The sequence below is a fragment of the Bufo bufo genome, chromosome 8 (genome assembly GCF_905171765.1).
Source record: "Bufo bufo chromosome 8, aBufBuf1.1, whole genome shotgun sequence".
NCBI classification, from domain to species: Eukaryota; Metazoa; Chordata; class Amphibia; order Anura; family Bufonidae; genus Bufo; species Bufo bufo.
The window spans coordinates 15138917-15162787 of record NC_053396.1 but is presented as its reverse complement, the minus strand read 5'-3'; the positions used below and the strand labels follow the sequence as shown (position 1 = coordinate 15162787).

The following is a 23871-nucleotide window of genomic DNA, read 5'->3' as shown; positions in this document are numbered from 1 at the left end:
ATACGATTATCTCTTACGTACCTGTCCAGAAGCCACAGGTGCCCTCCTAAATTCTACTGTATCAACATCCACAGGACAGCAATACAGTTGAATACTGTGGTGCAGGTGGCAGTATGTTGTGCTGCACTGTGGTATTTGGTTCAGCTGGGGCAGTATATTGCTCTGCCTACTTCTGTTGTCCCTGGCTAATTATGCTGCCCCATCTTCTGTCAATTTGAACATACCTGCAACATGGGGCCACTTTTAGTTCCCAGTCCGCCCCTGAAGGTGGGACATGCACCTATGCGTACTTCCTGTAATGTCAACACACTTTTGTGTCATCAGCAAACAGAGAAATCTTACCTGGTACCAAACCTTCTCCTATGTCACATATTAAAAAGAACAGACCCTTGTGGTACACCACATGCAACTATCATCTCTCCAGAATGCGCACCATTGTGTCACGACTGAGGATGGGGGAAATCCTCAGCCATGCGATGACAGAAGATAATGGTCGCTGCTAGGCCAGGACAGGAATCAGGAAGCTGGTCACCTCCTATCACATCCCTAATTCTGACCCTGACTCCTAGCTGTATGAGCCAACCCTGATGGTAGGAGGGCTCATACTCCGGAACCTAGGGTCCCTACTAGCCCTCAGGGTAGCCCTGGACTAGGAGCAGGGTAAGACGACCTGTTCCTCCTAGATGCGGACGAACAGGAGTCTCACTGGCCAAGCTGCAAGGAAAGGGGAACAAATACAACATATGGATATGGCAGGTGAACTAAAGCAGTTTCAAACCTACCTGCCACAGACACGCTGACTGGAACCCGTGCATGACTACTGATGTCCACATAACACTAAAGGACACAGCACACAACACATATCACACAGGTAACCAGGACATCCATAGCTGCAATAAACAGATAGACCATAAAGACATCTTCTAACATCAGACATATAGTTTATGACCACAAGGGTGGCCCTCACTGGACAGATGGTATATAAGAGCAGGAGGATGACTCCAGCAAGGCATGGCTGAAGTACCCCTCAGCTACAGGCATCCAGCAGAGGCTAAATAGCCCAAGTAGCCACACCCACACAGACACACCCAGTGTTCACACCCAAAGAAGGGAGTTAACCCTTCCTACACCAGGCAAGGAACGGAAACCACTTAAAGGGAAAAACACCCATAAACATCACACTCCACCTGTTACCGCCGGCAACGGCATGCGTGGCAACCATGTCCTGGGAATCAGCCAGAAGGCCGAGACACTGCCACCACATGCACACAAACAACACGTTGCCGCAGGCAACCACAAGTGAAGGGAAAATGTCACAGTGCACACCATAGGTCGTGACACATTGACCACAAATCTCTGATATGTATCCTTGAGCCAACTACAAATCCACGGAACTATCAAGCTGTTAAAAGTTTATTCCCATCTCAGACACTGATGGCATATTGCTAGGACATGCCATCAATGTCAGTTAGGTGCGAGTCCCACCTCTAGAACCTGCTCCTATTTCCAGTACTGGCACCCCCAAAAGTGAAGGACAGCACAGCGCAAGCGCGGCCCCTCTCTGTGTGTCGCTATAGGAGTTCTGAAAATAGCCAACAGCTGGCTCGGCTTTTGCCAGGAATTCTATAGCAGTGAATGGAGAGGAGGCCGGGCATGCGATGGACACTCTTCTTTCACAGCTATGGTGCTTCACAAAATAGCAGAGCGCAGTGAATGGAGAGCACTCTGTGCATGAGAGTTGCGTTCTCCTTCACTTCGGGGACCCTGTTTTGGAGATGAGTTCTGGTCCCACCTTTGGGACTCACTTCTATCTGACATTGATGGCATGTCCTAGAGATATGCCATCAATGTCTGGGATGGATCCATCACTTTAAAACCAGTTTCCATAATCCACTGAACTTTCCAGGGATTAAGTCCAATTTTCATTAATGTTCAGCTAATAAATCAGCTCTTTATCAGCACTGTTTTAAAGGCTTTGCTGAAATCCAGATAAGTGATGTCCACGGTACCGCCTTCATCCAACACTTTACATAGTGAAATTAGTCCAATAAGGTTTGATAGAGAAGATCTGCCTTCAATGAAACCATGCTGTTTTGGGTCCAACAAGTTGTTGGTTGTTAGGTGGTCCTCATTTTCAGGATAGTTTACACTATTTTTACTACTAGAGATGTCAAACTAACTGGCCTGCAGTTACTGGCGTCTTCTCAAGCTACCCTTATTGAGGATATAAATACTATCATCAGGAAGATCATTTGCTGGAAGGGATTGGTTGACCAGATCAGTGATTGTTCTTTAACTGCTTCCGGACCACCTGTTGACTATAGACGTCAGGGCAGTCCATGATTATCTTTGCAAGGATGTTCTTGAACGTCCTTGCAGAGATCACAGCTGCATGCTAATCATGCGAGATCGGGTGTCCATTGTCAGTGACAGCTAGGTTCTCCAGAGAGAAGACAGGTTCTTTTTTTTTTTACTGTAGTTGCCACTCAATCAGCCCTGTATATACAGATTAAAAAGCAGTAATGCAGCTGCTTCCTACTCTGGTCCTACCAATCTTGTGATCGCCAGGGCTCGGATGTATGCACGAACTGCTGGGTCTTAGCAGACCCAGATCAGCTTTGCAGTGAGGCTTTACAACATTGTAACGCCATTGGGGCTCCATTCCCCTTGTAACTGGAACTAATATGTCAGTCCCAGTTACAGGAGGTATCAGCAATTAAAAAATTGGAATGTTAAAATGGCAGTGGGGGCACAACGGTGGAGATTTATCAAGACAGGTGCTTTCTGTGCCAGTCTTGATATCCCTTGCACTGCTGGAGGATGCCCAACACTTTTGACGAGTCGCAGGCATCGTCATAAATTAGGCTCATCCTCCTGCAGTCCATGCTCCTAAACAGAAATCTACAACAGCTCTGCCGTAGACTTAAAGCAACTTTTGCAAGGGAGATAATAAATCTCCCCAAAATGTAAAATAAAAATAAAAACATAAAAAAAACTACAAAATAAAAACAATTATTTAAGAAAAGCCACCATACATTCTTTATATGAAAACAATTGTCTTGGAAAGGGGACATAATGTAAAAATTGTGTTTTAGTTGCACTTTGTGCTAGTAAAAAAATTAAAAACAGACAATGTTTTTATTTTTTTATATTTTCACGGGTATAAAAAATAATCAAAACAAAAAAAAAAAAAGACATAAATGCCCCATGTGCCATAATCAAATGGAAAAAAGGTATGGCTTTAACAGACGAATGACATTATAAATAGACTTGAGCGAATCAAGCTTCGGATCATAGATACGAAGTCGATTTGTTAAAAAAACGTTGTTTGTCATGCTGTTTCCATACAGCATTAAAATGTATGGGCTCCGTGTTGCAAAACTTTGTCCCGGCCGAAGTTGCGCGAGACTTCGATGAATGACTTTGGTATTCCTATCTGCGTATTTAAAAACATTTTAAAATAGGACTCGGAAGCCAGTACCAAAACTGACTTCGTATGAATGCTCGTTAGCGATGATCTGGCAGTGTAATACTGCCGCCGATTGCCTGATGAATGAGCAAACGCTTGTTCATCTGGTAATTGGAGTCTTTCAACATGTTTAAAAATAATCATTTGCCGTCAGCAGATCGTGCTGTGCAATCAGCGACCTCCTGCCGGTAAATAATGAGTCAGTATGGGGAAGAGCGATGGCATTAGCCATCGCTCATCCCCATACTGAGGAGGAGATTGCTGCTTGTAATAGCAGCGGTCACCTCCGCTAGCGAGCAGACAATTGCCGGGAAGGAACACTTCCCTCCCGACGATCATCTGCTTCGTCTGCCAGTGTTTTTGACCTCTTAGCAATTTAGAGAGAAGATTTATTAGATGACCAGCACAAAGTGAAAGTACGATTCACACAGCTAGAAAAACAGTTAACCCTTTGTGACAGAGGGGCTCAATATTTTTTAATAAAGACCAACTGAAAAAAATTATTTTTAGCCCAAAATGAATAATAGGCAATCATAAAAATTGCCTCCAAAGGTGTACATAGTCTTTAAAACATGCAAGTTCACCTAAAACATCAGCCTCCAAAAACCCTGGAGAAGAACCATTATACCTGGGCCCATTTGTCACATATTGCTAGGATATGCCACGAATGTCAGATTTTTGTTTGGCCAAACCCGACGCTCATGCCGTAAACTGTCAGTAGGTTATAGTCAGTGTGTTTTGACGGTGAGTGCACTATCCAGTTAGGCCAGATGCGGTGAAATCTCGTAGGCTGTTCCTTTGCCAGAACAGCCTGCCAAATACCTATACTGCAGGTCCAATCAGGCATGTTGAAATATCCTATAATTATATATGATTTCCTTTTATTACATATTGAGTTCAACCAGCAGGTTATCATAATCCTTAATAATAATTTAGGCTGGCTCACAGTATTTTTGCATAAACAAATTTATTAACTCACTAAAAATTAGATAAAACTTGGTTTAGTGTCCACATTTCAGCATACATGTGTGTATAGATATAAATAAAGTGCGGAGCTCACGCACAAACCCATACAGCTGGAGTACTCCAAATAAATAAGCAATTAAATAAGACCTTTTGGCTAATAGTGTTGTCGTCTCACTGCAAGATTCATTCAATTAATCAACTCAAATGTACATTGCGTGCAGAATTATTAGGCAAATGAGTATTTTGACCACATCATCCTCTTTATGCATGTTGTCTTACTCCAAGCTGTATAGGCTCGAAAGCCTACTACCAATTAAGCATATTAGGTGATGTGCATCTCTGTAATGAGAAGGGGTGTGGTCTAATGACATCAACACCCTATATTAGGTGTGCATAATTATTAGGCAACTTCCTTTCCTTTGGCAAAATGGGTCAAAAGAAGGACTTGACAGGATCAGAAAAGTCAAAAATAGTGAGATATCTTGCAGAGGGATGCAGCACTCTTAAAATTGCAAAGCTTCTGAAGCGTGATCATCGAACAATCAAGCGTTTCATTCAAAATAGTCAACAGGGTCGCAAGAAGCGTGTGGAAAAACCAAGGCGCAAAATAACTGCCCATGAACTGAGAAAAGTCAAGCGTGCAGCTGCCAAGATGCCACTTGCCACCAGTTTGGCCATATTTCAGAGCTGCAACATCACTGGAGTGCCCAAAAGCACAAGGTGTGCAATACTCAGAGACATGGCCAAGGTAAGAAAGGCTGAAAGACGACCACCACTGAACAAGACACACAAGCTGAAACGTCAAGACTGGGCCAAGAAATATCTCAAGACTGATTTTTCTAAGGTTTTATGGACTGATGAAATGAGAGTGAGTCTTGATGGGCCAGATGGATGGGCCCGTGGCTGGATTGGTAAAGGGCAGAGAGCTCCAGTCCGACTCGGACGCCAGCAAGGTGGAGGTGGAGTACTGGTTTGGGCTGGTATCATCAAAGATGAGCTTGTGGGGCCTTTTCGGGTTGAGGATGGAGTCAAGCTCAATTCCCAGTCCTACTGCCAGTTTCTGGAAGACACCTTCTTCAAGCAGTGGTACAGGAAGAAGTCTGCATCCTTCAAGAAAAACATGATTTTCATGCAGGACAATGCTCCATCACACGCGTCCAAGTACTCCACAGCGTGGCTGGCAAGAAAAGGTATAAAAGAAGAAAATCTAATGACATGGCCTCCTTGTTCACCTGATCTGAACCCCATTGAGAACCTGTGGTCCATCATCAAATGTGAGATTTACAAGGAGGGAAAACAGTACACCTCTCTGAACAGTGTCTGGGAGGCTGTGGTTGCTGCTGCACGCAATGTTGATGGTGAACAGATCAAAACACTGACAGAATCCATAGATGGCAGGCTTTTGAGTGTCCTTGCAAAGAAAGGTGGCTATATTGGTCACTGATTTGTTTTTGTTTTGTTTTTGAATTTCAGAAATGTATATTTGTGAATGTTGAGATGTTATATTGGTTTCACTGGTAAAAATAAATAATTGAAATGGGTATATATTTGTTTTTTGTTAAGTTGCCTAATAATTCTGCACAGTAATAGTCACCTGCACACACAGATATCCCCCTAAAATAGCTAAAACTAAAAACAAACTAAAAACTACTTCCAAAAATATTCAGCTTTGATAATAATGAGTTTTTTGGGTTCATTGAGAGACCCAACAGTCATGACATGCATGCTGCTGATTCTCTGTGGAAGAAAGCGAAAAAACTACCATTCGAATGGATAGAAGAATAGCCAAAATGGCTACAATCAGCTCTAGGAAGATTAAAGAAGGTGTAAAGTTACCTGTGAGTCCTGTTACAATTAGAAGACTCCTATGTGAAGCCAAACAATTTGCCAAAGAGCACATTGACGGCCTAAAGAGACATTCTGTGGACTGATGAAAGTAAGATTGCTCTTTTTGGGTCTAGTGGCCGGAGACAGTTTGTCAGACGACCCCCAAACACTGAATTCCAGCCACAGTACACTGTGAAGACAGTGAAGCATGGTGGCGCAAGCATCATGATATGGGGATGTTTCTCATACTACGGTGTTGGGCCTATTTATCGCAGACCAGGGATTATGGATCAGTTTGACTAGATCAGAATACTTGAAGTGGTCATGCTGCCTTATGCTGAAGAGGAAAAGCCCTTGAAATGGGTGTTCCAACAAGACAATGACCCCAAACACACCAGTAAATGGGCAACATCTTGGTTCCAGACCAACAAGATTGACGTTATGGAGCGGCCGGCCCGATCCCCGGATCTTAATCCAATAGAAAACTTGTGGGGTGACATAAAAAATGCAGTTTCTGAGGCAAAACCAAGAAATAGAGAAGAACTGTGGAATGTAGTCCAATCATCCTGGGCTGGAATACCTGTTCACAGGGGCAGAAGTTGGTTGACTCCGAGCAACACAGACGTCCAGCAGTTCTCAGAAACAACGGTTATACAACTGAATATTAGTGACGTGATTCAAAGAAAAGCAAAATCTTCAAACATTTTCCAGTTTATATAGTGAATGTTTGAGTTTGTAAAGAAGAATACAAACACTGCTATTTCTTCTTTTTTTTTTAGAGGAATAACACAAATTTGATATATTTTTCTTGATGTTTCGATTTGGAATAGAATGTGTAGTGTTACATAGTAACATAGTACATAAGGCCGAAAAAAGCCATCTGTCCGTCCAGTTCGGCCTGTCATCCTGCAAGTTGATCCAGAGGAAGGCAAAAAAAAAAACTGTGAGGTAGAAGCCAATTTTCCCCACTTTAGGGGAATAAAAAATTCCTTCCCGACTCCAATCAGGCATCAGAATAACTCCCTGGATCAACGACCCCTCTTTAGTAGCTATAGCCTGTAATATTATTACACTCCAGAAATACATCCAGGCCCCTCTTGAATTCCTTTATTGTACTCACCATCACCACCTCCTCAGGCAGAGAGCTCCATAGTCTCACTGCTCTTACCGTAAAGAATCCTCTTCTATGTTTGTGTACAAACCTTCTTTCCTCCAGACGCAGAGGATGTCCCCTCGTCACAGTCACAGTCCTGGGGATAAATAGATGATGGGAGAGATCTCTGTACTGCCCCCTGATATATTTATACATGGTAATTAGATCTCCCCTCAGTCGTCTTTTTTCTAAAGTGAATAACCCTAATTTTGATAATCTTTCAGGGTACTGTAGTTGCCCCATTCCAGTTATTACTTTAGTTGCCCTCCTCTGGACCCTCTCCAGCTCTGCTATGTCTGCCTTGTTCACAGGAGCCCAGAACTGCACACAGTACTCCATGTGTGGTCTGACCAGTGATGTGTAAAGTTGTAGGACTATGTTCTTATCACGGGCATCTATGCCCCTTTTGATGCAACCCATTATCTTATTGGCCTTGGCAGCAGCTGCCTGACACTGGTTTTTGCACCTTAGTTTGCTGTTTATTAAAATTCCTAGATCCTTTTCCATGTCAGTGTTACCGAGTGTTTTACCATTTAGTATGTACGGGTGACTTGCATTATTCCTTCCCATGTGCATAACTTTACATTTGTCAGTGTTAAACCTCATCTGCCACTTCTCTGCCCAAGCCTCCAATCTATCCAGATCCATCTGTAGCAGTATACTGCCCTCTGTAGTATATATATATATACAGTATACTGTCCCCTGTAGTGTATATATATACAGTATACTGTCCTCTTCAGTGTTAATTACTTTACACAGTTTAGTGTCATCTGCGAAAATTGATACTTTACTATGCAAGCCTTCTACAAGATCATTAATAAATATATTGAAGAGAATAGGGCCCAATACTGACCCCTGAGGTACTCCACTAGTGACAGTGACCCAATCTGAGTGTGTACCGTTAATAACCACCGTCTGTTTTCTATCACTCCACCAGTTACTTACCCACATACAGATATTTTCTCATTTTATATACTAACCTTTTATGTGGTACAGTGTCAAATGCTTTGGAGAAGTCCAGATATACGACATCCATTGATTCGCTGCTGTCAAGTCTAGAACTTACCTCCTCATAGAAACTGATTAAATTAGTATGACATGACCTATCCCTCATGAAGCCATGCTGATATGGCGTTATTTGCTTATTTCCGTTGAGATGCTCTAAGATAGCATCTCTTAGAAAACCTTCAAACAGTTTTCCCACAACAGATGTTAAACTTACCGGCCTATAGTTTCCAGGCTCTTTTTTTGGACCCTTTTTGAATAATGGCACCACATTTGCTATGCTCCAATCCTGTAGAACACTCCCTGTCAGTATTAGAAATAAGGGTCTGGCAATGACATTACTTAATTCCCTTAGGATACGGGGGTGTATGCCATCTGGTCCTGGCGATTTGTCTATTTTAATCTTTTTAAGACGCCGGTGTACTTCTTCCTGGGTCAGACAGGACAATTTTAATGGGGAATTTATTTTTACATTCAGCATTTCATCTGATCATTTACTACAGGAACAAAGGAACAGAGTTGAGGAAATACAGCAGGATAAACCTTTGAAACAACCACGGATTCCACTTGTAGTCAAGTATCATCCATGGACCCAGAGATTGAGAGGGATAATAAACAAAGACTGGCATGTGATATCAAAATCCTACCCACAAGTGGGGAAATTTAGACAACCACCCATGATGTGTAGAGCTAGCAACATACGTGACAGGATAGTGCGGGCAGATATTGGCAGCAATAGAACTGGACCTATACAGAGAGTATTGGCTACCCCCAAAATGGCAACTTTTCCCTGTTTGAATTGTGTACACTGTTCCAGCGTAATCAAGGGTAAACATTTCACCCACCCACAATCGGGTGAACGTACAGTACAGACCAAAAGTTTGGACACACCTTCTCATTCAAAGAGTTTTCTTTATTTTCATGACTATGAAGGCATCAAAACTATGAATTAACACATGTGGAATTATATACATAACAAACAAGTGTCAAACAACTGAAAATATGTCATATTGTAGGTTCTTCAAAGTAGCCACCTTTTGCTTTGATTACTGCTTTGCACACTCTTGGCATTCTCTTGATGAGCTTCAAGAGGTAGTCCCCTGAAATAGTCTTATAAGAAATAAATTTAGGACAGAACCTGGGTAAGGTATTTAATAACTAAATTAACTAATGCCACCAAAGGCAATGAAACCTATCTTGACCCAGGTATTACTTAAAACTTCACTTTTATTTTTAGTGTACAGGGGGCAGTTTCTTTCTGTTTTAATGTGCGGTCTCTTTCCTCATAGTGTTTGAACTGTGACTGTCCGAATGGACTAGCACACTAGCACAGTTATCAATCCATCAAGTAGTTTTGATATTGTTTACAGTGTAGCCGGAACTGTGGAGCTTTGGCTAATAGTTTACTCTTAGCTGATTAGCTGTGTGTATGGGAGTCTCCTTTCTCCCGTTATAGAGGGTTGACGTCACTTCAGTCCCCTCTGCTTTACACTGCCACGGACAGCAGTATCGAGCCATTATCAGTCCTGCAGACGGTGACACTGTTACCTACCAGTGTGAGATAGTGCACTCTCCTGGTCCCTCTCATTTATAAAGTCCGGTCCTGTGAGTTGAGACTGTAATTTTAACTTTAGGATTTTTTGAATAGTAGAAAACTAATAAAGTTACCCCCTCCTTTTTCATTTACCTATTGTGATGTAGGTTTTAGTACACTAAAAATAAAAGTGAAGTTTTAAGTAATACCTGGGTCAAGATAGGTTTCATTGCCTTTGGTGGCATTAGTTAATTTAGTTCTGAAATAGTCTTCCAACAGTCTTGAAGGAGTTCCCAGAGATGCTTGGCACTTGTTGGCCCTTTTGCCTTCACTCTGCGGTCCAGCTCACCCCAAACCTTCTCGATTGGGTTCAGGTCCGGTGACTGTGGAGGCCAGGTCATCTGGCGCAGCACCCCATCACTCTCCTTCATGGTCAAATAGCCCTTACTTTCAAAGTTTTCCCAATTTTTCGGCTGACTGACTGACCTTCATTTCTTAAAGTAATGATGGCCACTCATTTTTCTTTACTTAGCTGCTTTTTTCTTGCCATAATACCAATTCTAACAGTCTATTCAGTAGGACTATCAGCTGTGTATCCACCTGACTTCTCCTCAACGCAACTGATGGTCCCAACCCCATTTATAAGGCAAGAAATCCCACTTATTAAACCTGACAGGGCACACCTGTGAAGTGAAAACCATTTCAGGGGACTACCTCTTGAAGCTCATCAAGAGAATGCCAAGAGTGTGCAAAGCAGTAATCAAAGCAAAAGGTGGCTACTTTGAAGAACCTAGAATATGACATATTTTCAGTTGTTTCACACTTGTTTGTTATGTATATAATTCCACATGTGTTAATTCATAGTTTTGATGCCTTCAGTGTGAATCTACAATTTTCATAGTCATGAAAATAAAGAAAACTCTTTGAATGAGAAGGTGTGTCCAAACTTTTGGTCTGTACTGTATATCTATCAAAGGCTTTTTTACATGCGATAGCCGCTTCGTTGTGTACATTTTGAAGTGCCCTTGTGGTCTATTGTACGTGGGAGAAACTTCCACAAGGATGAAAGATAGATTAAGCAATCACAAATCTACCATTAGAAAGCAAAATTTATTATTTCCTGTACCATTTCACTTTCACGAACATAGACACACAGTGGCACAGTTGCGGTATCAGATTATTGAAAGTGTACCCCTCCCACGCCGAGGTGGAGATAGAAATAAATTATTGCTTTAAAGGGAGGCTTATTGGATACACCAACTACAAACGATTGAGCCCCGTGGACTCAATCGTGAATACAACATACAAAGCTTCCTTTGTTAGATTACCTTACTAAAAACACTAAAAAACACAACTCTCCTTTTTTTTCTTGATAAAAACTCCCCCAAATTTTTTTGAGAAAATAAATACTAATTTCTTATTATTTTTTTTATAAAAAATTCTTTTTTTCTTATATTTTTTATAGCGGACCTAAGAAAAGAAGAACACAAATAAGGAAGGAAACACTAATATAGATTGAATCCAAAGAAATGCTACTACAAAGCGTGTTTTCATTTTGTTCACATGTTTTGATTTAACACTGATTGGTGGTTTTCTGTGTGATGTCATTTCCCTGTGTTTGGGCGGTCTATTTAAACATGAAATGTTCCTTGTATGATGATAAGTCTGATGAAGGTGCGGTAGCACCGAAACGCGTCACTTATTCCCTGTATATGTGACTGAATAAATACAAGATTGATCTACAGCGAGTGCCGGTCTTTTCTGCAATACTATTCCAACATCTATATCTTTAACTATATCTGCCATCCCAACAACTAACTCATCAACTGCATCCACCATTCAAACTACATCAGCTACATATACTGTCCAAAATACATCATCCACTGCATCTACCATTCCAACTACATCAGCCACACCTTCTGTCCCAACTACATCAACTATATCTACTATCTGTAAAGCTACACTATCAATTGCATCTACCACTCCAATTACATCAGCTACATCTACCATCCCAACAGTATTATCAACTGTATCTACCATTCGCACAACTACATTATCAACTGTATCTACCATTCCAATTACATCAGCTACATCTACCATCCTAACAGCATTATCAACTGTATCTATCACCCCAACTACATCTACCATCCCAACATCTACAGTAACTACATCTACCATCCCAACATCTACAGTAACTACATCTACCATCCCAACATCTACAGTAACTACATCTACCATCCCAACATCTACAGTAACTACATCTACCATCCCAACATCTACAGTAACTGCATCTACCATCCCAACAGTATTATCAACTGCCTCACAAACTGCATCTACCATCCCAACATCAACTGCATCTATCATCCCAACTACATTATCAAATGCATCTTCTATCCCAAAAAACGACTGCACCTCATCAACTGCATCTACTATTCGAACATCTACATCATCAACTCTAACTACCAACCCAACAATATCATATCATAACTGCATCTACTATCCCAACAGTATTATCAACTGCCTCACAAACTGCATCTACCATCCCAACTACATTATCAAATGCATCTTCTATCCCAAAAAACGACTGCACCTTATCAACGGCATCTACTATCTGAACATCTACCTCATCAACTCTAACTACCAACCCAACAATATCATATCATAACTGCATCTACTATCCTAGCAACATCATGGAATGCAGCTATCCTTCCAACATCTACCATGTTTAGGAACAGAAATCATCTATAACATACATTTCTGCTCCCTCCATCTACTAAAACATCCAAAACCTTCAGTTTCTAAACCACTAAGATACAAGGTGCCTTGTTTTTCTGATTATAGACAGGCAAAACCTCTGAAAATGTAAGAGAATCAGTTATATTGCCAAGCTCCTGGCTGAAACTTTGGAAAGTACAGCTAGCTACCGCAGTTTTTAAAACTACACTCTCATGACGCGGGGCATTCACAAGCAGTAAACTTACCAGAGATGCAGACAAGCTTTAAGTAGTTCCACCAGCTCTTTCTGTATTTTAAATTGTACACTATTTAATCCACAGCTCGTTAGGAATTCAGTTACACCCTCCCTAATTGTTTCATTCGGGAGAGTACAGCAGATTAGTATCATATGATATTGGATGTAACTACTAGTTAATTAATTCGCCCAGAGGCGGTTATTCCCAAGATTTCACACTGTTTAATAAAACTTCACTTTATTTTTCCTAGTAAATTAAAATACAAAGCACACCAAAACCTTCCCCCCCCCCCTCCCCCAAAAAGGATAACATTTTAATAGCTGGAGTGCAGTGATATAGTTATGTATGGGTTATAAAAGTGTGTCGTTCCAGCTTCTGAGCTGCTGAGCTGCGTACCCACTGTCAATGACAGCATGGCACCTCATAGAGAAGGCAGGGACCGGTCCAAAGTGTCCCTGCCCTCTGGATTGCTGTATACACAGCGCTAAACAAGTGCTATGTATACAGATCAGGAAGCGCTATGACTGCTGGGGCCCGGAGACTGCAGGGGCGGCTGGGTCTTACTTAAACCTTGATCAGACCTGCAGTGAGGATGTACAGCATTGTATAGTGCTGTACTACCCTTTGAGGGGCTGTATTACCCCTGTATCTGAAGCTCATATGTCAGCTTCAGTTATAGGAGAAATTAGCAATAAAAAAAGTAATGTTAAATGTCCCTCAAAGGTCTTGTATGATCTTATGGAGGACACAAAATGTAAAATACAAAAACAAATGTAAAAAATTAAGAAAGTGTTTTATGAAAATAAAGCTTGTCCCACGCAAAAATGAGCCCTCGCACAGCTCAGTCAACAAAAAATTTAAAAAGTTATGGCCCTTAAAATTGATTTCAGCAAATTCCATGTTAGAAAATCCAGATGCCGCTCCTTCCCTTTTGAGCCCTGGCGTATCCCCAAACAGCAGTTTCCGACCACAAATGGAGTGTTTCTGTATTCAGGAGAAAATGGGGGGATGATATTTTATCCTTTTATCACTTACTAGCAGAAGGACCGGCTTCGCACAGGTATATTTCATCTATTTCATTTAATGTGTCGATTAAATTTAGTGTGTCGATAAAAGATATCGACAGTATCCCCCATAACAGTGACCCCTACAGCACCCCTCCCCTTTAACAGTGAACTCCACACTTCCCCACCCCTTAAAACTGACCCCCCCAGTGCCCGCCACTATAAAATGGAGCCTCCACAGCAGCCCATCACCTTAATTTTGACCTTCACAGCAGCCAGCCCCTTTATCAGTGAGTTTCATAGCACCCTTGACAGTGACCTCCTCAGGGGCCTGCCTCCTTAACAGTGACCTCCACAGTACCCCGCTGCCTTAACAGTGACCTCACAGCAGTTGCCCCTTCAATAGTGGTCCCTGCCCCTTAACAGTGACCTCCACAGCGCTCTGCCCCTTTAACAGTAACATCCACAGTGCCTGCCATTTTAACAAAGACCTCCACAGTGCCCATCCCTTTAACAGTGACGTCCACAGCACCTGACCATTTAACAGTGACCTCTACAGTGCACACCCCTTTAATGATGACCTCTACAGTGCCCGCCCTTTTAACAGTGATGTCCACAGTGCCCGCCCCTTTAACAGTGACCTCCACAGTGCCCGCCCCTTTAACAGTGACCTCCACAGTGCCCTCCCCTTTAAAAGTGACCTCCTCAGTGCCCGCCCCTTTAACAGTGAACTCCACAGCGCTCGGCCGTTTAATAGTGGCCCCTGCCCCCCATGCATGTAGCAGTGTAGTTGTGCCGTCATACGTCATATGACTGAATATTTAAGGACCTGCAAACTACTAAAACCTGTGATCAGTTGTTATGGCAACCTGGAGTAGGACCTGCGAGCTTCTATTGGCTGATAAGGGACATGTGACCGTGTAAATGGCAGTTTGGATTTATGTGAAAGGCTTGCTGGCTTCTATTGGCTAATGCTGGTAATTTTTTGGGGGGATATCTCCGGAACGGTACGTGCTAGAGAGCTGAGACCCGGTCTAAACCCTTCCCGGACACCTGATGTACCTGTGTGCCAAATTTGGGGAAGATTGGTCGAGTCGTTTGGTGGCTCATAAAGAACGTCCAGACAGAAACTCATTTTTATATATATAAGAGATGAAAAATAAAGTTTGGGTCTAAAGCACCATTTTCTTGTAAAAAAAAATTCACAGCCAAGTGTTATAAATTCTATGAAATGCCTGTTGGGTCAAAGTGCTCACTGCACCCGTAAAAAAAATTCTTTGGCTTGTGTAGTTTCTAAAATGTTGTCACTTTTTGGGGATTTCCACTGTGGGGGAACCTCAGGATCTCTTCAAATACAAGATGGCTCCCAAAGACCATTCCAGCAAAATCTGCCCTCCAAAAACCATATGGAGCTCCCTGCCTTCTGAGCCCTGTCATGTGCCCATACAGCAGTTTACGACCACTTTTGGGTGTTTCTGTAAACAGCTATTTTTGGCGGCCCCATAGAAATAAATGAAGGGCAGTTGCGCATGCGCAGTGCGCCCTCCGTTCATTTCTCCACTCCGTTCTCATTGTAGGTGCGGGTCCCAGAGGTGGGACCCGCATCTATCAGACAATGGGGGAATATTCTAGCTATGATGGGAATACCCCTCTAAGTCACTCATATTATAATATTCTGTAATAAAGTCTAGCTAGCCAATTCACAGGGTAAGTACTCAGTGAACACCTAATGACGTCTGCTATGTCCACATTTCAAGACAGGACTAGATGCATTGAGGAGCTATTAAGCTAATTAAGCTAGCTATTAATGAGGTAAAAATGATCTGAGAAACATGGATCTGTGTATTTTTGACCTATGCAACTATGTGGGCCATGTTCAGATGTGTTGGCTTAATTGCAGGGCTTGTTTCTGTTCGTAATTTCCTTAGACTTCAATGGAGACCTGACCATTGATCTATATGGTGACTATACAGGCATCACTGAACACCTGTTCTTCCTTAGTATGAATTACGTTCCAGATCTCTGGAAAGTGTGGTGTGCATTTGTATTCAGCCTGCTGTACTCTGATACCCCTAAATAAAATCCAGTGTGACCAACTGCTTTCAGAAGTCACCTAATTGGTAAATAGAGTCCACCCGTGTATAATTTATTCTCAGTATAACTACAGTTGTTCTGTCAAGAGAGAACATTAGTGATCAAACAGCATCATGAGAACCAAGGAACACACCAGACAGGTCAGGAATAAGTGTAAAGCAGGGTTAGGTTATAAAATTATATATATTATGGTTGTAATTTAAAGAAATAGGCCCTAGTGGCATGTGACTGGCTCTAAAGACAGCCAAATGTTTTTTTTCTCCTGGACATTTGGGGCACACTAGGGAAGCAGAGCGGGCACAGTATAAGGGTGGTAGCCGCAGGATCACAATGTTGGGGCACCAGGGTGGGAAGGATGATTGAAAAGTGACAAAGCTCACAAACATATGGTCGTGTCTCTTATGAGAGATGTCACTGGGAGATTTGGCTGCTTTGGTGACCAGCCATGGTGAAGGCTTACAATATCATTGGGAACACAAGCACTTCCCTTATAAGCTCTTAATACAGAGTGAACTGGATCATCTTTTTTTTTTTAAAATCTTTTTCAAAACAGACAAATAGGGCATGTCGCTGTCACGAGTTGGAGGTCCCAGGAGAGACCTCCGCGTCGTCAAGCAAAAACATACAGCAATACGGTACAGTCACAACAGAGTTTATTGCACAAACAGAATCCAAGGAGGGAAACACAGGGAAATTGAGAGCTCTATGTACCGTCCGCACAGTGGGAGGAAAACCCCCACTGCGCCACTGTCTAGTAATACTCCAGAGGGGCGTGACTAAGCAACTCCTGGTATTCACTAGGGCCCCAGATGGTAGGGTTAGGCTTTGCCGCAGGGAGTTGCCAGGGTCCACTCTGGAGCGTGAACTAGACAGTGACAACAGGAGCAAACGGATAACAGGTACCAGAAGGTACCGACGGTACATAGGCAAACATAACAAACAGGCAAATACAAGCAGCAGGCAACTAAAAACACAAGCAGGAGTTCACGCAAGGGAACAGGAGTGGCAATGAGCAGAGAAGGACTAGCTCCACCAGTGGTATACTGCGTGGCCTTGCCCATAGCACTCTGCAGCAAGGCACGCAGCAGCAAGGGCTTGCTGAACAGAGACATATAAATACACACAAGGTGACTCAAACATAACTGGCAGAACAGATAAAACACAGGAAAGAGGACGGGAATGAACAAGTAGGAAACCCACAGAGCACAGACAGACACGGATCCCATGGGTCAGCAGCATGGGAGAGTGAGTACAAACTAGGAGCAGGACAAGACAACATACACCAGGAGAGCTGACACAGAACTGAGGAAATCTCAGCCTTATATACAGGTTCCATGGGTGCAGCAGAGAGGCCACACCCATGGAGCAGACAGAGAGGATTAACTCCAGATAGGAACACAGGGGAGTTAAACCATAAAGAATAACAAACAACACACAGGAACAGAACTGCAGCGAGAGCATAGACAGAAGGTCACAGCCAGAGGTAACGACTGTGACAGTCGCCCATTGGATGTAATAGTAGGCAAATAGAGGTATTGAATTATATAGCAAATACACTATGGGTACGCAGACCCAATTACACAATATATAGAGAACAAAGAGATCCAGAACAAATCTCTAATAAAATCACATCCTTAGAACATCACTCGCAAAGGATCAACAAGTGAGAGAAATATAATTTGTGTTAGGTGATTACGGTAGTACAGAGAAGAGCCCTGGGATGCAGGGAAAGAAATGCAGTCGGTTGTGGTGTGCCGAAACCGAGGATGAGGTAGGCCTAAGAAAGAAGAGGGCCCACCCAAGGAAAAACATAAAAGAAAAGAGTTGTAAATGAGTGGAGTGGTGGGAGGGACAAAGCTCAGACCTCAGACGGTGCAGGAGCCAGGTAAGGGGGGTGCCCTAAATAGGCTGGAGGCGGACCTCAGCCCCTCCCACAAATCCAGGCAAATGCCTTAATACTTGTGTTAGGTGCTTACGGTAGTACAGAGAAGAGCCCTGGGATGCAGGGAAAGAAATGCAGTCGGTTGTGGTGTGCCGAAACCGAGGATGAGGTAGGCCTAAGAAAGAAGAGGGCAAAAATGGAAATAAACCAGTTTATTTGTAACCAATAAAACACGTAAACAACTCAACCCGACATGCTTTGGAAAGCCACTCTTAACTCTTGCGCTGGATTGGGAATGTATCGTGCGTAAGCGGACGACTTCCAGCGTCCCAATTTCTTGATAACATGGGCAGGGATGTTGGCACTGGAGGCCGTGGATGCAGCTCCGATGCGAAAGGAGTGCCCCGAGTAGTTGGCAGCGTTAAGGCCCAGTTGGGTGAGAAATGATCTGACATGGATCATGAAGGTGGTCGTGGTGAGCACCGATCCATGAAGTTGAAGTAGCGGTTGAGAGGGTAGGAACCTGTGAAGCTGACGGTAGGTGTCCAGCACCCTCACCGGACACCATTTGTTGTGCGTGGGGTAATATGAGATGTTGACGGGTGAATGCTGACTACGCTTGGAGTGAGGTAAGGTCAGGATGTAGTGATCCAGGTGTTTAGATAAGTGGGAGACAAGGAGACAAGATGAGGTTTGGGATGTAGAGGTGGTAGTGAATTCCCCGGGCCTCAGGAACCCGTAGAAGGCTAAGTAAATAGCAGTTTTGATGACCGCGTTGGTATTTGTATCAAAAGGCGTAGCGTCCAGCAGGTCGGATAATGCCTTGAAAACATGACTGTTGATGGGCAGCCTTTGGGCTGGACGTGCGGGTTCCGTCTTCTGAATGCCTCTGAGTATTGTTTTGATTTGGTGGGAGGCCATGAAGCTGGTGTGGTTAGGGTGCAAGATTAGCATATGATGTTGAATGCCAGTAAGATATAGTTTGATGGTGTTGTATGACATTTTTAGTTTGAGGTGGCAGAAAGAAGCAAATCCCAAAACAGACGTCATGATGAAAGGGTGCGTGATGTTGTGTTCTACCAGGAATCTGTTGAATAGCGTGAACGCTCTGTTGTATGCTCTATGTGTATTGACTGATAGTGAAAAGTGGGACAAAGACTGGCTATGCCGCATGATGGCCTCTAGTCCAGAATGAGTTGCTGAAATGACGGGGTGCTGGAGGCAGTGGGTGATGCTGATGGGAGATCCTGATGAAATGCCTGAAATTTGAAGCGAGACAAATTGTCAGCAGCCGAATTGCACACCCCCGGGACATGGAAACAATGCAAGAAAAAATTATTGCAGGCGGCCAGCCAAGTAAGTCTTCGCAGGAACCTCATGATTGTGAGGGATTTAGAACGACCTTTGTTTATGATCTGGCAGGTTGCTTGGTTGTCCGAGTAGCAGCGGACCGCCAGATTTGCCCATAAATGACCCCACGCCACGGCAGCCGCTACGATGGGATAGATCTCAAAAAGCGCTGAGGTAGTGGAGAATCCTTCCAGACCCTGGACCTCAGGAGGCCAGCTGCCCCACAGCCAATCGTCCCCAAATATGGCCGCAAAGCCTGTGGTAGATGCCGCATCTGACCAGATAGAGGGGGAAGAGTCCAACAGCTGAGGGAGAAACAAGCTCCTGCCATTCCAGGTGGACAGAAATCTCCTCCACATTCCCAGATCCGCCGCAGCGTGGGCATCCAGGGACAATCTGTGCGAGTCGTGTAGGAACAAGGGGAAGAGGTGCAGAAGCCGTGAAATAAACGAGCGACCCTGGGGTATGATGCGCATGGCAAAGTTCAGGGAGCCCAGCAGGGACTGTAGTTCTCTGCGGTTGCAGGTGCAGAGTTGAAGATAGCCGTCTATGTGGGTGAGGATGTCCTGGATCTTCCCGGACGGCAAACTGGCTTGCATTGAAGCTGAATCCAACTGGATACCCAGGAAGGTGATGATCGTGTCCGGCCCCTCTGTCTTCTTGGTGGAGAGGGGGACCCCCAGTTCCTTGAACAGCTTGATGGTGGCTCTGAGGCTGGAAGGAGGGGAAGTGTTTTCTTCCACCAATAGGAAGTCATCAAGGTAATGTAAAACCAGCGGGCACCTTGCTATATTCAATAGCAACCAGCATAACGCTTCCGCAAACACGTTGAAGATGGCCGGGCTGCTTTTGGACCCGAAGGTCAATCGGGGGAAAAAATAATAATCCCCAGACCACTTGATGCCATGCAGTTGCCACAGTGTGGGGTGAATCGGTAGTAATTTGAAGGCGTTGGCGATGTCGGTTTTGCTGAGCCACGCCCCCACCCCTGCTTGACTGATGGCCGTGATGGCGTGATCTATGGTGGTATACTGCAGAGAGAATTCCTCCGAGGGAATGAGGGAGTTGAGACTGGGGTTGCCCGTCCCGTGAGGTGCCGATAGGTCGATGATGAGCCTCTGTTTCTGGGAAGATTTCCCAGTGACGACGCCAATGGGGTTGGTGCGCCATGTGGCGAATGGGGGAGTCTTGAAAGGACCTAGCACAAAACCCTCTGTTACCTCTTGGGCTATGAGGGCGTCAATGGCGGTGGGGTTGTGTAGAGCGGATAAAAGATTGGGACATTCCAGGGTGCCTGTTGGCATATACAGGATGCCCGTGTGAAATCCTTCTGTCAACCCTGAAACGAGGAAATCTGAGAGATGCCTGGAGGGGTGTTGCAACATGAGCGCGGTAAAAACTGGCATGTTGATGGTTGTTAGATACGGTTTTGTAAACATTTTATTTGGACACATGGACTTGGCATGTGCCCGGAAACATTTGGTGCATATATGTAACAATTTACATCCGTTATAATTACAGGACCCCTCATTCAAATTATTGCAAATCATGGATTTGCCTAGAAATTTGATCGGCCGACCCAGTTTGTCCCGGGCCAGTCTTTCCGGGACCCCGGAGGGACCAGCTGCCTGGGAGCGGCCCTGTCTGACCGACGTGTTCGGGCAGAAATTGGTGGTGTGGGCCGTGGAGGAGCAGTGTGCACAGGCTGGGGTCCTAAGGCCTGCGAAGTGGCGACAAAAAATGACCGTGTCGATCCTCGCCCAGTTGGAGCGGACTCCGTACTGGGAGAAAGCCCCCGCCACCTTTGCCGAAAAAGACCTGTGATAGTCATAAAACGCTGACCCTCCGTATTTGTTGCCCAAATCCACCAGTTTGTGTAAGTAGAGGTCGAATTCCTCCCTTCTGTTGGGGTAGACCGCACAGATGACCTCTCTGTAGATTCCGAAGGCCAACACGAATTCGGGAATGGTTAATTTCCTATTGAGCCGGGCATCCCTGGACTTGACCACAACTGACACCTCGTCATAGGCGTACGTCGTGTTTTCAACCACGTCCTGGGAGGCAATCAGAAGGGAGGCCAGGTTTACATCCTTACCTTCCAGGATATCCCGTTTCAAGTGCTCAGGAATCATATGCGCCGGGTTGACTTCCTGGTCCTCCACGCTAGTGGACGGTGTGATCACCGGCAAACCGACCGGTGCCGGTGATGCCGCCGGTGGTGGACCAGCCAAGGAGAGGGTCGTGGTGACCGTTTCTAGCCTCTCCAGCCTGGCGTTGACCGTTGACATGGATGTCATCAGAGAGGCCAGCATGGCATGGATGTCCCCGATGCCGGACTGGCTGGGTCCTTCCCCCGCATCACTAGTATTGGTTGATGCGCGTAGCAGCCGGAACAGCTCCGCTTTCCTTGCCGTGGCGGGGAAGGGAACATGCCGTTTCCTCAACTCCGCCGTGATGCGTGGAATTGTCCAGGACCGGATGGACGCTGGACTGGCTAGATCGTCTCCCGAAGTAGCAGTGACAGATCTAGCAGGGGTGCCAGGTAGGGAGAAGTTTTCCAACCCATCCAGCGACATACTACAATAAAAAAGTTGATTAATTGAGGCCACGCAGGATCGTGCTGGCTAGCTAGGCCAATGGCGAAAAAATTACACTTGCATGGTGACAGATGAGGCCCTGCTAATTGCCAAGCGGCTTTGAGAGGCTCTACCTATGATTTGGCGCGAGGGGGTAATGAGGCCACTCGTGGTAGCGGCAGGAGCGTTGGCCTCTCGGTGACTGTAAGACAGGACTAGGGGAAGGGAGTGACAGGTGAGGCCCTCTCTATGCAACATGCGAGGCGGCTTACTAACGAGGTGGCGCGTTGGGCAGGTGCCTCCGTACGTTTGAGGCGGGGTGTCGGCCTCGCGGGACCACTAACTGCCGGCAAAGCCAAAGAAGGGGGGGGGGTACCTAGTGGGATGATAGTGCCCCTAAAGCCAGCACGCTGACCCTAACGGGACCATCCGAAATGTAAGGAAGATTTTTGGTAAATGAGCAGGTGAACGTACCTGGTACCAAGAAAAATTCTCCGGATACACGGTAGTGTAAAACAGTATAGGTTGACCGCCTAAAAAATAAGGGGGAGGGTAGACATAACATAGTGTGATGAAAAGTGTAAATGCATGTGGTACATATGCATGACCGGGAGGATCATGGCGGTTATACATGAAATGATAGCTTGCGCCTGGTGTGAAAGAGACCAGTGCGTGCCGTGTGGCCATGCCCAGGCGGAAAGTGCGCGCCTGCAATTTGATGGAACATTTCTGGACCGTGCCCCCGCAATTCCCACCCATTCATTGATTACGATGCAACAAATTATAATGTATTTTATTTTTTATTTTTTTCATGATACCTCCTCCCCCCAGTGCCTCCATTATGATGTTTATTTATTTAATTATTATTGTATCTTTTATTTTTATTTTTTCGATGACCTATCCCCAGGGTGGAACATAGTTGTGAAAAAGGTGAAGACCCCTTTGGAGACAGTCACTTGTAGCTGAGTGCGGATGGGAAGTCTATGCCCTTCCAGCCAGAAGAGCATTGGCAAGATCATACATGATTTTGGACAAGAGGGCCTGCTCATGATCTTCCTGTTTATTTCATGGGTGTTGATGCGTTTCCCTGTTTTTTATTGTGGCTGCTGGGGAGTGTGTGACTAGAGGGGCGTACTGGGAGGCTCTCCTGCCGTCCGACGGCGGCCCCCCGAACACAGATGCGGCACGCACGGCCGCCGGGACACCGCGCATGCGCCGACGGAATCGCCGCGCATGCGCAGAACCCCGGCCGCGCATGCGCAGACCAGGCACCAGGACGCGGCCGGGCGCCATCGGCCGAGCGGCAGGAGGAGCGGTAACTAGGCAGGAGGTGGTGGGGAGGGGATGTTACGGCCGTGGTGAGCCCAGTGCAGGTAAATGAATGGGGGGTGTGCAGGTTGCACCGCCGCTGGCCCCCGTGACTACGCACGTAAATGACCGGGGGGGGGGCCACGAACGCGAGTTGGTGAAGTGAAAGTTAGTCATGTGGAACACACTTGGATGTTTGTGACTGTAAGGAGTGACATGTGGAGCCTGTGAAAAGAAATCCATTTATTGTGAACCCATGCGTCCGGAGTCCCCCCCCACGCCGCCGGGACACTGCACATGCGCCGACGAAATCGCCGCGCATGCGCAGACCAGGCCCCAGGACGCGGCCGGGCGCCATCGGCTGCGCGGCAGGAGGAGCGGCAACAGGCAGGAGGCGACGGGGGGGATGACCGCAAGCCCAGTGAAGTGTGAAATGAATGGGGGGGTGTACCGCAGCTGCCCCTGTGCTGTGTACATGATGAATGTTTTTTAGGGGTGAAAACCAAACCGGGGAATGGGGCTGGGACCATCGGGGAGCTGACCGGCGTGACGGTCCTGTGGGGAGACGTCAGAAGGCCTGAGAAATGAGCTGCTGGTGACTGCTGCGAGCAGCCGTGACATGGGTGCAGCGTGTGTGAAAAGAACAACAGAAAAAGGGGGGTTTAACCAGGAACCATTACCGCATGCCGCCAGAGTGTATGACCGGAATGGTGGTGCGGATCGTAAATGAG

The 23871-nt window shown here is 45.2% G+C and overlaps 1 protein-coding gene across 5 annotated transcripts in view; it reads right to left on the bottom strand.

Annotated features, from left to right (window-relative positions):
- LOC120977320 (glycosyltransferase family 92 protein F13G3.3-like) overlaps window positions 1–23871 on the bottom strand; it is an 81619-nt gene that overhangs the window by 2452 nt on the left and 55296 nt on the right. Inside the window, exon 1 of one of the 5 annotated variants that reach the window (XM_040405222.1) lies at window positions 12936–12989. The exons of the other annotated variants lie outside the window; for them this stretch is intronic. The gene's annotated coding sequence lies outside the window, so the exon portion shown is untranslated. Of the gene's footprint in view, window positions 1–12935; window positions 12990–23871 lie in introns of those variants that run through there. 5 annotated transcript variants of the gene reach the window in all.